The sequence below is a fragment of the Tenrec ecaudatus genome, chromosome 6 (assembly GCF_050624435.1).
Source record: "Tenrec ecaudatus isolate mTenEca1 chromosome 6, mTenEca1.hap1, whole genome shotgun sequence".
Lineage (NCBI taxonomy): Eukaryota > Metazoa > Chordata > Mammalia > Afrosoricida > Tenrecidae > Tenrec > Tenrec ecaudatus.
In genome coordinates, this window is record NC_134535.1 from 125,265,085 (window position 1) to 125,279,017 (window position 13,933).

Here is a 13,933-nt window from a genome sequence, read left to right on the forward strand (position 1 = left end):
CCTGGGTACCTCACTGCTCCATTCCCTTGCTGTTCTGTTGCACCCTCTTAATGTTTTGCCTCGATGTGGCAGGACCCAATTGGGTGTAATTCCCTAACTGTGTCTCCAGTGTTGTCCTCTGTAGGGCTATGGGTCAGTGAGGGACATCATGTCTCATAGTGGGGCCGGCATGTGTCCCTGTCTGTTGACTGACTACTCTAATTGGGAAAATCGACATCCTGGTCTGGTGGACCATTATGTGCTCCTCTCTCTCCTCCTTCCCCTTCATCTGCTCCCGTGTGCTGCGATCAGATATGTCCCTCCTCCGGAGCTGTAGATTCAGTGCCGTCCTTTGAAAGAAATTCTTCTGAGGGGAGGGGCAGCTGTCCACTTAGTAGATGGTGTTGGGGTCGGCCTCCCAGACCTCTCCACTGGTTCCCTAATCCACGCCAGCATGTTGTATTTACATCTTGGAGCATCAGGTTGAAGTCTGGTCCCTCTTTCCCTGTGGAGACACAAACAATACCCTCCCCTTGGGTTGGTTAGGACCGTTTCCCTGCTACCCTTTTCTTTATTATTATTATTTTTTCCTTTCCCCACCTCCTTTTTAGTTGTCTACCATGTGTATACCTGTATTTGGTCTGGTCCTGCCATAATACCTGGTCCTCAACCCAGGAACATTTGTATAGCATAGCTTTTCCCCTTTGTCCCTTTTGCATTTTCCCCCCCAGATTTCATCTTTTTAATTGGCTCCATGAAGGACATCCTAAACACTACATGAAACCCAACAGACTATTTTTTCTTCCAGTATTAAAAAAATTGACATTCACAAACATTTTTAAGCTCTTCTATATAATCTGGGTGGTGATTTCAATGTTGAGTAAAAAAAACACCTCTAAGTAATCATTATCGATGCAGATTTCTTGTAGGTACATTCGGAAATTTCTAACCATGAAAAAGAAACATTGTGTACAAAACTTTTAAAATGTTCCTATAGATTCTCAATAATTAAAAGGGGGGGGGGGGAATCAGCCTGGCCGAAATTTTTTGCCAGAATAATCCTGAGTGCCCAAACTAGAAAACTGGTCAAAGGAAAAATACCCAGACTCTACAAATGTCACAGAATTTGTCTTTAAATGGGAGAAAAAAGTTTTTAAAACATATTGCATTTACTAAAAGGTTTTTTAACAGGCTACCCTGGGAGCTTAATTAAAAAATAGAAGTTGATGTACTAAACAAAGATGTTTCAGTGCAGCTCCAAAAATCTTTTATAAATACAGCCATCTGGAAGGATGATCCTGGTTCAGAAGAATTTTTATTCCTTGTGTATCTACATTTGTGCATGCCTCATCTCAGTTGTCGTAATTATCTCTATAATTTCCTCCAGAATAGCGGTCATAACCACCCTGGCTTCTGCCACTATAGTCTCTGGACCTTCCGTATCCATATCCGTATCCTCCAGGTCGACTGTCATACCTGCTGCTCCCATAGCCCTGGTCTCCACCACCTCTGGAGTAGCTGCAACTATGCCCATGAGCACCAAAGGCACCCCCTCGGGTCCCCTGGGCAGACTTGCCTGCGTGATCCACACGAATCTGGCGACCATCCAGGGACTCTCCATTCATGGCTCGCATGGCATCTGAAGCATGCTCTGGATTGGTGAAGGTGATAAAACCAAATCCCCGGGATTGCTGAGTCTCCCGATCCTTGACCACCACCACCACCTCAGAGATAGGCCCAAAGTTCCTGAAGTGATCTTCCAACGCCTGCTCATTGGTGTTGAAGTTCAACCCTCCCATGAAGAGTTTCCCTTCTTCAGAAGACATGGCAGTGGATTTGGTTCCTGGGACAGAAGTGCAAGAGTGACAAGAGCTAGTGCCAAAGGACAGCGAGAATGAGCTGCATTTTTAAAAAGCTTACTTCAGCAGCCTTTCACGTCATTCTATATCTGAGACAATGCTATCTTGAGGTCTGTTTTCTCTTTTTTGCCCTCTGTGTGAGTTTGTTCTATGTGGTGGTCTCTTATTTATGCTTGGTGAGCATTGTTCTTCTGCCCATACTGAGTCGGGAAGGATCTTTTGTAGGATATCTTTCTTCTAACGTATTATTTGCATTTTTCCTTGTCTAGGAAGACTCTTATTCTCCATCTATCTTGATTGATAATTTGGCTGGGTAGAGTATTTTTTGGGTTTTCATTGTTTTCCTTCAATTTTGGAATGTGTTACCCCACTCTCTCCTCTTCTTCATAGTTTCTGCTGATAGGTCTGAGCACATTATTATTTGGGAACCTTTATATGTGATTGCTTGTTTTTCCCTACCTGCTCTCATGATTTTATCCTTTTCCTCAAAGTTGGATAATTAAACTATTATGTGCCTTGGTGACTTCTTCTTGGAATCCATTCTAGCTGGTGTTCCTTCAGCCTCCTGAATAGTTGCCCTGTTTTCCTTCATTAAACTGGGGAAGCTTTCTTCCAAGAATTCTCTTACTATTGTTGCAGATGACTTCTTTGTTGTGTCGTCCTCCGGTAAGCCAATAATTCTAATGTTGTTCTGCTTCATAACATCAGATATAGCTCTTAAGTTTTCTTCAGCTTCTCTGATGATCTTATTAGATTTTTGTTCGCATTTGTTAAAGTCTGCTTGGGTGTCCTCCAAGTCACTGATGCGGTTCTCTGATTCCTTCAGTCGATTCTTGAGGTCCATGAATCTGCTAATGGTTTCTCTTAAATCCTCCCCATGCTCCTGTATTTCTTTTTGATTTATGGTTTTTACCTCTTTTATCATTTCAACCTTTTCTGTATTATTTACCTCATATCCTATATGACTCCAAGTAGCATTCTGAACATTTCTTTCCGTGGCAGCTCAATGTCTGATTCTTCTATGCATTTCATAGAAGAACAGGACATCTTCTGCCATTGCCTTTTGTTTCTACCGTTTTTTTGTTGCGGTCATTGGGGCTGATGCCTGTTTGCGTTGTGTTGTTTTAGAGGAGCCATATGCCATTTTCCAGGGAGTTGAAGAGCACTGGCTCTCTCTGGGAGACTTGTAGGAGTACTTCTTTGAACTTCCTATAACTTATTTCACTATGGAATTAACCTACCACTTTATCCTCCGGTGGCTTCCCTCTCTGGGGAGTCACCCAGAAGGCTGGTGGGTTGCTTGCTGTGGTGTTGCGGAGGTTGGGCAGAGGTTCCTGCAGGAACTTGGATTGTTCAGTAGTGTTGACCTAGCTACCTTTGAACCCCAAGCACAAAGGCAGGAATCCCCCAGTAAGAAGTTGAGCAGAGTATTCCCCGGTGGAGGTCAGCATGTGTTTCCCCAGTCTCAGGCTGGCTACACAGGGTGGAGCTCACCTAGCTGGGAGTGGTGCAGGTGTAAATGCCCTAGGTTAAGGGGAGTGGTCTGGAGTTTAGCAGTAGAGTGTGAGAGACCAATAAAGAGACAAAGAGGAGAAAAAGTTAAAAAGCAAGCCCGCTGAGCCTGTGGGGGGGTGGGAAGGGGAGGATATAACGAAGAGATGGAAACAAAGCAACAATATAACTGAGTCTAGATCTCCACCAGTGGAGCTGCAAGGGTTTAGTCCCTGCTCTGAGGTAGCAGTGGCAAGCTACGGCTGTGCTGAGAAAAGGTGCCTGCGCAGCCCTCCAAGACCGAGGGGGGCACAGAGAGGTGCAGCAAGGGTACAGTCCCTGTTCCGAGGTGGATGGTGGCAAACTGTGGCTGTGTTGAGACCAAGCCACCTTACAGGCTCCAAATGGTCCTGGCTCCAGCAGAGACAGTGGCGGCACCAAGGTTAAGCCCCAGCTGGCCTCTACTGAGGTAATCCAAAGGCCCCTAGCCCCTCAAAACCCCGGGGGTCTGTGAGTACTTATCTTTATGATGATCCTCCTGCGTTCCAGAAGTGTTGAATTTCCCTCTAAACAACTCTCCTGGGCTGAATTCTGTGGAGTCCCTCTGGTATGTGTTACTCCCTCACCATCTTGCCAGAAGTCTCTGAAAATTCCTTTCCGTGGCAGGTCAATATCTGCTTCTCCTATGCCAATTGTTAGGTTCATGACTCCTTCCGTCATTTTCTTCTGTTTCTCCTGCTTTTTCGTTGAAGCTGTTAGAACTGGTTGATGTTTACATGTTGTTTTAGAGGAGCCTGGAGGCATCTTCCTGAGTCAAAGAGCCTTGGGCTTTCTCTTGGGGGATTTGTATGAGTACTTCTATGAACTACCTGTCGGTAGCTGTACTGAGGAGTCAGGCTATTGCTATATCTTCTTGTGGTTTCACTTTTGTCCTATCCATCCAGTATTCTGTTACTCAGAATATGTGTTGGATATTCCTCTCATGTGACACTGATCGGGTTGTTGTGGGCCCACGATGGTGTCGCTTCCCTTGCTGATCTCTAAGTAGGCTTCACGACTCTTGGAGAATCTCGGCTGGCCTGTGCTGTTTACCTCTGCAACTGGAGTGCTGAGGAGGGTGTGTGGTTATACCCTCCATGGCGCAGAGCTCTGTTACTGGCAGGGGAATTACTGTGGACAGAGAGATCGCCTTGGAGGTTGGGTGGATGTTCCTGCAGTAGCGTGGATCCCCACCATGGTGGTCAAGTGGTTCCCCCAGTCACTTGTAGGGCCACGGGATTTAGGCTGGGGATACTCCCACTTTTTGTAGGGGAGAACCCCCTGATGCTTGGTGTGTGGAAGAGGACCGACGTGAATTCTCCAGTTGCTTGCCAAGCTAATAAATGTGGGTGGGAGCTCCCCCACTTGGGCCTTCAGAGTTGCCCTAGGTAGAGGGGAGTGGTCTGGAGGCTGCTAGTGTCTGGTGACAGGAAAGAGAATGAAAGGAGAGGAAAAACAGAGAACGAGGAAGACAGAATGGAGCAACCATGCCAAGGAAACTGACACCCACTACCACACACACAACCAAAAAGCACAGAGTAAAGAGAAGTGAAAACAGTAAATATAAAAGAAAAGAGAAAAGAAAACAACACAAAAGTAGAACTAAATATGCTGAAGCTGTGGTAGGAAATAGAGAAACGTTAGAAGAGGAGAAAAGAAGAAAATGTGAAAGAAGAACACAAAAAATGAAAAAATAGAAGAGAAAAATAAGGAGAGATAATTTTAAAACTCATAAGGAAATAGTTGACCCCATGCTGTGGTATGTGTCGCACTGACACGTCCTGTGTGCAGCACTGTCTTAGGGGGTCAGGCTGCCCACTGGGAGGATAGGGCTTCCCTAGGCAGTGTAGAGGTATGGGAACCAGCAGTGGCATGTGAAAGGAATGAGAGGGAGCAGAGAGAATCATACAAACTGAGAGAGAAGTGAAGAGAACAAAGACAGAAAGAGGAAAGAAAGAAAAAGATAAGTAAGAGAAAGAAGGGCGGGGGGGGGAAGGGAGGGACCCAACTGTGTAACTAAGATTGGCTGTGATGGTAAAAAGGGAGGAGAGAGAGAAGGAGGAAATAAAGAGATAGCTGATCCCTGATTGCTTGAATGTGGGGTCAGAGGGGTTTTGACCCTGCCCCACAATGGCAGGTTATTGTACCCTTTTAATGCAGGGACCCAGTGGTGCTGGGCAGAATTGCCCTCGTTGACAAGATTGCCTTAGAGATCTGACGGAGGTTTCCTTATCAGCACAGTGCAGTGTAGCTGTTTGTCCCAGCTGCCTTGTGTGGTGCACAGCATCCCATGGAGCGCAGGCTGAAGTTCCTCCTGCTATTTGGGTTGATTTGCCCTAAGCGGAGGGTAGTGACCTGGAAGCCAGTAGTGGCATACGATAGGCGAGCGTGGGAGAGAAAAGGAGAACGAGGGAAAAAGAAGAAAGAGAGAGAAAGAAACCCCAACACAAACCTGAGCTCTTTGAGACTGATTGCGGTGGGAAAGATAGAAGGGCTAGTGAATAAATAGAAGAAGAAATAGAGTAGTAGGTAAGAAGATAACTGAGACTTGATCACCTGTCTGTGAGGCTGGAGGAGTTCCAACTCTTCCTCAACATAGCAGGGTGGTATACCCGTTTGATGTAGGGTTCCACAGATGGATGCTCTGTGGGATTACTTCAATGGCAAGATAACATCTGTGGCCAGGCGTCAGTTGAGTGCTGCAGTTCGCTGGTGTACCTGTCCTGTGCTGTATGTAGCACTGCAGTAGGGGTGGGGGCTGGAGTGCTCCCATAGCCCCGTCTAGGGCCCCAGGACAGGCAGGGCCTCCCCAGCTAAGTGTAGAATCACTGAAAGGGAAGCTGGGCTTATTGTCCTATCCAGACTGCTGGTGCCTACTAGATCAGACGATTTTATTTTTTATATCCTCCTGGCCAGCTAGAATCAAATCAAATTAAATTGTCTCCCACAGTCTCTAGGCTCCAGCTCGGTGCTGTTTGAAACTGACACTTGCTACAGCGGGTCTTTGTTATTAAAAAAGCCATCAGGCCCTGTAGCTGAGTTGGTATTCCTTCACTAGGTTTCTTCTTATGGTAATTTATGTAAGGACCCCTAACCTATGTGCTCCTTGGAGCTGAGCAACCAGTCTGGGGTTTTCAGTTTTAAACCAATAATATGTATTTCACCCTTTTAAAAATTATGCTTGTGATGTGCTCTGAAGAGGGGGAGATACAGCTTATTAGGGGTGTTGTTTCCTTTTTGGCCAATTGGAACTAAATTATTTCCCTGGACTCCAACTATCTGCCTATTTTCTCCCACACCGTGATCTACCTCAGGTAACAATCTGCTTTTTCTTCTGTTCTGAATTATGGCTACCCACCTCCACCACTCCCCAGCCTGTGAGCTCAAGGCGACCAACTGCATGGAGAGTTCCGGTGTGGGGTTCTCCTCTTATCTGATATTCTGTTCCCTTTAGGGCATCAGCCTGGAGAAATCACTGCTGCCGGCAAGGGTACAGCTGGCGCCCGCCGGCTCGCCAAACTAGAGTGCTTTAAAGCGTTCTTGGTTTGATTTGTGAGTGGAAATCACACATACAAAAGGGGTTCAGGCGAGACCCTAGTACCCTAGTTCTAATTTTTTGACTCTACCTCCCCATTTCCATCACCTTATCTCCCAATTTTCTGGTCTGGCAGCAGGAGCTCTGGATGGGTGAGTCCTATCGAGTTGCCATTTTTTTCCCGGTTTATGTTTCTTTGAAGTTCTTATGTTTCTTCGAAGTTAACCATAGTCATAAATATTGATAAACTCTCAAAAATCTCCTGAACCTTCCTCAGGAATAATAAAGTACAGGGACAGAGGCAGACAGAGAAGCAACATATTCTTGCTAATTACTATTTTCCTGGTGCTAGGGAAATAGATCAGACTCATGACACCTGTTTTTAATTGGTATACACATGAAAGTTAAAAAAAAGGTAGGAGGGCAGGACAAAGTGATCTGTGAGAGGCGTGTGTTTTAGAGATTTGAAAGTACATGAAGCTCTCTAGACCACAAAGATACAATGAACTGTAAAAGAATGAGTCTGCCTTCCTCTTTCCCTGTGACTCACCAGAACTTTACATAATTGCAAATGGTTGGGGTTCTCTATTTGTGTTGGTGTCTGATCTACTTTTGAAATAAAATTCCACTGAAAAATCCCGTGTGGTCATGAATAATCAGACTTCTTATTCCAGTATCCACATTCCTATTCAACTTCAGCCTCGATTCTGAATTCTAAATGCGTAGGCTCAACAGGAAATCATAGATAAATATTTTAAACGTAATCCGTTGAAGTGAGGCTCTGTGTCTTCTAGAGTTCCTCGTTTAAATAAATGGCTTGAGTATATATGCAGGTAGTTAAGCTTTACATCTAAGAATACCCGGAGCTCCTGACTCCCCACACAACTCTGCTCCAATGATGTCACATTAAGTCCATTCTGAAATAAGTCAAATACCTTTTTGGTGGGTTTTTTAAATGTATGTTTTCATTATTATTACCTTTTATTATCAGTGTTTCCATAAATTCAATCTTTATTTGTTTTTGGAGTTAGGAAATATTACATATAAACATCTAGTTTTAATGTCAGCACTTTCTTGTTCTCCAGTTATAAGCACACTAGGTAACCAAACCAAACCGAACCAAACCGAACCAAACCAAACCAAACCAAACCAAAAAGGAATGGTCTAAATGCATTTATTGGTAACTCTTAACTTCAATACATCACAAATGGTCATTGCCTGTGATTCTGAAGGACTTTTCTTCTTTTTTTTTTTTAGCCTATAATCTTTTCTTTTTTTTTTTTCTTCTTTTACATTTTATTAGGGACTCATACAACTCTTACCACAATCCATACATATACATACATCAATTGTATAAAGCACATCCATACATTCCCTGCCCCAATCATTCTCAAGGCATTTGCTCTCCACTTAAGCCCCTTGCATCAGGTCCTCGGACTTTTCTTCTTTGTACCCATTCATCTAATCCATTATTAAATTCTATTCTTTAGGGACTTAAAGGATTTAAACTTAGAAACACCTCTCTTCCCTCTGCACTCCAAATAAATTATGAAATAGACAAAGGAATCAGAAAGGAATTGAAATACCAGCCTTATTTTGATAAAACTGTACTGAAAAACTGCGGATGGAATTGGAAGCCCAAAAATTGTCCTGATTACAGTTTCAGTTCCAAGTCTAAAGTGGAAACCCTATTTTGGAAGACTTGTGTTGACCACATACTGAAAAAGGCCTTATTCTACATGTTCTAGAGAACCCAAAGAGAATCCGAATACTCGCATGCAGCTGTTAGTGGCAGCTCATGGGAACTCCGTGCACAACCGAGTGGCACATTGGACAACATCCCGTTGGCTTTTAATTACCTAAATTTCAGAAGAAGATAAGCAGTTTTTGGTTAGATAGCTCCGCGGAAGTTTTTCTACCATGGATGGCCATGCTGGCATTTGCACTAACATGGGTATATCTCTCAGTATCAAGATAACATGACTAAAGCAAGCAAAAATAAGCCTATAGAACAGACAGAACCTTTTCACAGGGTTTGCAAGGCTGTGAAGCTTTTTTTTTGCCACCATCAGCTTTTATTTATTTATTTTTATTGGGTGTTAATACATATATCATATCATCCCATAGTTCAATCACATCATGAAGTATTGCACAATTGCTACCACAATCAGTTTCCAAACATTCTCTTCCTTCTTGGACTCCTTGACATCAACTCCCTTTTAAAGCCCGCCCCCCCCCACTGTGCCCCCTCAGAAACCCTTATTCTACTCGCTGTTCATATAGATTTATCAATCCTGGGTTTAATACACTGAAAAACATATAAGCCAAAATCAAGAGGGCAGCCTCCAATGACATATCTGAGATAAACCCCAATATAAACAAACAAAAAATTAAAAAATACAGAAAATAAAGAAAACCAGATCAGGTCTAACATGCATCAGAAGAGGGAGTGTGGACCAACTGACAAGGTTGATTACCATTAATTAACTATTCAAGTCAGGTTTATCCTTTTGTTCTATTGTCATCTCACCAGAGACTTATTTCACATGCAGTTCCCACAAATGTTATCTTGGGCTTCCCCTGTCGTCCATAACCTTCTGCAAACCAGATTCTCACAATTTAGGCTCTGATACTCTTGCTTTGTTTGATTTTGGATTTTTTTATTTACAGTCCTTTGGTGACTGATGTTGGTGTGCTTTTTCCATGTGGGCTTAGTTGACATCTTACTTAGATGGTTGCTTGTTTGGAGGCAAGCATTAAGGTCCTACAGGATATTTTATCTGCTAGCCAGACACCATCCAATTTCTTCACCACACTTTGATAAAGCACCCATATCTTCCGTGTTCCCTTCCTGAGGGTGAGTATGTAATAACTAATTGCTTTTAGTTCGAACTAGGATTTTGTGTGGACCCAAATCCCATTCCTGGATCTGTTTATTATTATTTTTTAAATCTGCCTTTGGCTGAGTTTCAAAATGTCCTTGTTCATTTATGGTAGAGAGTTGTATCAATCACCCCCCTGGGGCATAATTATCTTCATCAATATTATCTTTGATTAGCTCATAGTGCTAATTTTTCAAAACCTTGTTGAGAGAGGGATATTGTGCCCATGTAGGCCAACTCCACATCACAGTACCTGAATTATTCACTTGTATAGAATCAATCCTTTTATGGCTGGACACTATTTACACAAACAATGGGAATTAATTGTCAGGTTTGCTAGAGTAATCTCTATCTTAACACAGTACATAGGGCATTGAGATAGCAAGACCATGCTTGTCTGCCTGCCAACAGTTCAACAATCTTGGTACAGTTATCTTCCACTTCCTCGGAGACACAGTGTATTTTCTGACTTAAGTCCTCAGGTTAAAAGTGTGTCTGAGGCAGAGTGCAGTTCACCAGTGGAGTTTCTGCATTGGATATCACGGATGCAGCCTCTGGAGCAGGCATTGAGGCTTGAAGAGCCAGGATTCAATGCCACAGCGTTCCATGGCATCCAGTCTGGGTCCCCAGGATGCATCCAGAAGCCCAGGTCAATGTGGCCTCTTTGGTCCATGTGGTGCATACCATCAGAGGCACTCTCCACCTAGGGTCCCTAAAAGCATTTCAGTAATTTCTCCCCAAATGGAGGTCGGTCTTCCCCCTTTTCCTGCCAACAGTCACACGTTTGTTTCCCCAGATTCGTTTCCTCCCTTTCCCCTCACCTGACTTGTTTTTCCCCTCAGTGTTTCTACCTCTCCCAGGAGGACCTCATCATAGTTTTGCATGGCAGCCGTTCTGTAGACAACATTTGACCCTTCCCCTCTGACTATTTGATCCCAGCTGACGTGAGGTGCCCTCAAACAAAGTGACCTTCAAAATACTTAACTAGAGCAGATAGTGTGTGGTTCATTGGCACAGTCAGGCTCTCTACCAGGCTGTCTGGCCTCCCATGGCCAGCAGACTGGATGCCCAACAAGCCTGAGCTTGTGCCCATCCTGCTGCTTGTTCCTACAGCAGTGGACTCATACAGTATTTGTTCTTTTGTGATTGACAAACTTCATTCAGCATAATGTCTTCCAGATCCCTCCATGTCTTCAGGTGTTTCATAGTTTCATCACGATTTTTTAGGGAAGTGTAGTATTCCATTGTGTGTATATAACAGAAAAATAGTTTTAATCCAATTTTCTATTGATTGGAATTTAGGCTGTTTACAACTTCTTGCTATTGTGAACTGTGCTACAATGAACATGAGAGAGCATGCGTTTGTTCATGATCTTTTCTTATTTCTTTTGGGTATATTCCCTGTAATGATATTGCTGGGTCATATGGTATTTCAATAGTCTGTTTTAATAATGGCCATATTGTTTTCCACATTGGTTGTATGTATTTACAAACCCACCAGCAGTGTTTAAGAGTTCAAATCTCACCACATCCTCTCCAGCATTTGTTGCTTTCAATTTCTTAAATGGGCTACAGTTATAGGTGTTAGGTGGTATCTCATGATTGTTTTGATTTGCATTTCCCAGATGGCTACTGTGTTTATTAGCTATTCAAGTGTCATCCTTTGTGAATTGTCTGTTAGGTCCTTTGCCGAACTTCTCAGAGCGCTCTTAGTTCCCCCCCCCCCCCCCGTTGTAGGTTTGTAGTATACTGTAGATTTTAGTAATTAGTCCTTTTTCCATTATGTCATTACTAAATATCTTTTCCCAATCCATGGACTCTCTTTTTACTCATTTAATAAAGTCTTTACATGTACACCACGAGTGCTTTATTTTTAGTAGGTCCCATTCATCTATTTTGTGTTTCACAGTGTGCTTCCTTTGTTATCTCTGATAGTCCATGTATTTATTCCCTGTACAAGAGCACTTAGATTTATCCCAATATTCTCATTGATGATTTATTAGTTTTGAGTCTTACATTTAGGTCTTTGATTCACCTTGAGTTTGCTTTTGTGCCTGGGGTGACATATGGATCTTGTTTCATTCTTCTGCAAGTGTATACTCAGTTATTCCAGCACCATTTATTGAAGAGGGCAACTGCTTCCCATTTAGTGATTACTGGGCTTTTGTCGAAAATCACTTGCCTGCATGTGGATGTTTTTATTTCTGGGTTTTCTTTCCTGATCCATTGGTCTGTGCATCTATCATTATACCTGTACCAGGCTGTTTTGACAACTGTGGCTGTATAGTGGGTTTTGAGGCCAAGTAGTACAAGATCACTTAATTTGTCCTTCTTTTTGAGGAGTCCTTTGCCTATCCTGGGTGTCTTCCCTCTCCATGAAGTTGGTAATTAGTTTTTCCTTTGCATTAAAGCATGCTGTTGGAGTTTGGAGAGGGGCTGCATTGACTTTGTAGACTCAAAGCTGTAAGTCTTGAGGGAAATAGTCTGTTAGAGCTTTCTCCTATGAAATAGCTGATGTGTTCAAACTGCTGACCTTCTGGTGCTAGCAGTTGAGTGCTTAACCAATGCATCATTAGGGCTTCTCAAGCACTGTCATTTACTGCCACTGAGTGAATTCTGACTCACAGAAACTCTACATAGGGGTTCCAAGGCTGTAAATCATTTACAAGAAGAGAAAGCTTCAACTTCCTCCAGCAGAGAATCTGGTTAGCATGAATTGTCAAGCTTAACAGTCCAACCCTTACTCAATAGCACAACCATGTCTCATCCAGCATGCAAATACTGGTCTACAATTAACTAATTATTTCCAAATAATGTGGGTCTCAGACTTGATGCCAAGAGTCTAGCAGCCTCTGAGAAATGAAAAGACAGAAACATGTTGAGTGTTAGTAACCGTTTCTTTTTAAGTGTTGAGAACAAACACTAAAAGAAAAATTCTCCAAGGCTGAGTTAGTTAAAGTTTATTGTGCCAACCTGGCCGATAAACACATGTGGGGTTAATCGAAGGGCAGAGGGATTAATGACGCAGTGAGCCTCGCCTTTGGAGTTCTCAGGTCTCTTGATTTATGATGCTAGGCCCAGGATACAGCTGCCTTAGCCATTTCCCTGTTTCAGCTGGCAAGGCTGACCTCCTGCAAGACCTCCCCAAGGAGAAGCCACAGGGACCTACCCTGATGCAGCCCTGGGTGCTGGAGCACCTGTGTGGAGACCCCTGCCAGCGCTGATATGCTTGAACATTCACTGATTTAGATTTCCTCCTGGAGTTGGCATCATTGCGTGCGTTTTGTGAGATGGAGGAGGACTTTATGGATTGGTGTTCGACATATGGGATAATGTTGGACTTGTGGGCTTGGGCAGCACTGGGTTGGGATGTTTTCTTGATGTGCACTTAACCTTTATATAAAACTCTCCTATACACGAGTTTCTGTGGATTTGTTTCTCTCAAGTACCCAGACTAATACACAGGCTTATTGCCTTCTTTATATTTGAATCTACTCCATTGTTGTATCATTTAAATAAAATAAAATGCACGTGTTTAAGTGTACACTCTGGAATGTATGTTATATAATAATATCAGATATTTTATTACCTCTAAAAGGTCCATAAAATTCCTTCTGAGAAAATCCTATTCTCACTCCCACCTGCAGGAAATCATTCCTCTACTGTGACTTTGGTGTTGTTCAGTGCTTTGGGTATTTTTCTTTAACCCATAGTGATCGTGTGCAGACTAGAACAAAATGTTGGGCCACCTTGCACCATCCTTACAACGGCTGCTCAGCTCAGTTTACGGTCATTGTTGCAGACACTTTATCAATCTCTCTCGTGGAGAGTCTCTCATTTTTTGTTATTTCTCTTTCTTTCTTTCTTTCTTTCTTTCTTTCTTTCTTTCTTTCTTTCTTTCTTTCTTTCTTTCTTTCTTTCTTTCTTTCTTTTACTGGTGCTCTACCAAGTCCTTTTCCATGGATTGGTCCCTCCTGATAGCATGGCCAAAGCAAATGAGAGAATTACTGTCATCCTTGCTTCTAAATAGCATCTGGCTCTACTTCTTCCACATTTGTTTGTGGTAGTGTATGGTATATGTTGTAGTCTTTGCCAACACTGTAATTCACAGACATTTACTCTTCGTTCTTCCTCAGTCATTATCCAGC

At 43.0% G+C, this 13,933-nt stretch overlaps 1 pseudogene; it reads right to left on the bottom strand.

Moving 5' to 3' along the window:
- Positions 1 to 1,200: 1,200 nt before the first annotated feature.
- On the bottom strand, positions 1,201 to 1,806 carry LOC142451215 (RNA-binding protein 3 pseudogene; annotated as a pseudogene).
- Positions 1,807 to 13,933: the final 12,127 nt, after the last annotated feature.